Below are 587 nucleotides of genomic sequence, written 5' to 3'. Positions count from 1 at the left end.
ATGAGGTGCGCTTGCAGACGGCGGTCGGCTATTTATTCTCGGGTATAAGCGTAGAGGAGGAAGAGGTGTCGGTGATAATCGGTGTGCTAAAGTGATATTGTACGAATAGTAGAAGCGTTTTACATCGTTTGCGATTATGTTTGTGCCGCCGTTTGTATGGATTGTCAGTCTACAAGTCATGTGTCTGTTTGTGAAGATGCGTTAATGTAAACTGTAGCCCTGAAAATCGTTGATTGAAAGAGGATTATGTCTTGGAAAACGAGGCTCGTCGCCCGCCGAAACACCATCTTTTACGGCGAGCGCCCCACTAGAAACATATTGCCTGGCATTTCGTTTTTTGACACATTCGTTTGTAGCTGGTGCGGATGCACTTTCTAAGATTAAGGAAGAAAATCAAAGGGGGACGAACGCAGTTTCGTATCACCAGTTAATTTATCGCTATATTACGGAAGACGAGGGAGCAACGACAGGGGCGCTGCGAGCACTTGATGCGCGACACTTCCTACTAGAGGTGTGTATTTGATGTAAATAGGTGCGATTTCGTTTTTGTCCGTCTCTCTCTCTCTCTCTCTCTCTCTCTCTCTCTC

The 587-nt window shown here is 46.0% G+C and overlaps 1 protein-coding gene across 1 annotated transcript in view; it reads left to right on the top strand.

Annotated features, from left to right (window-relative positions):
- Positions 1-229: 229 nt before the first annotated feature.
- The window catches only part of LOC108574972, a 20,197-nt gene continuing 19,839 nt past the window's right edge, over positions 230-587 (top strand). The window contains exon 1 of the mRNA XM_017937652.1: positions 230-511. The gene's annotated coding sequence lies outside the window, so the exon portion shown is untranslated. The remainder of the gene's footprint in view (positions 512-587) is intronic.

Source organism: Habropoda laboriosa, unplaced genomic scaffold, assembly GCF_001263275.1.
Source record: "Habropoda laboriosa isolate 0110345459 unplaced genomic scaffold, ASM126327v1 scaffold210, whole genome shotgun sequence".
Taxonomy (NCBI): domain Eukaryota; kingdom Metazoa; phylum Arthropoda; class Insecta; order Hymenoptera; family Apidae; genus Habropoda; species Habropoda laboriosa.
This window is presented reverse-complemented; position numbering and strand designations above follow the sequence as displayed.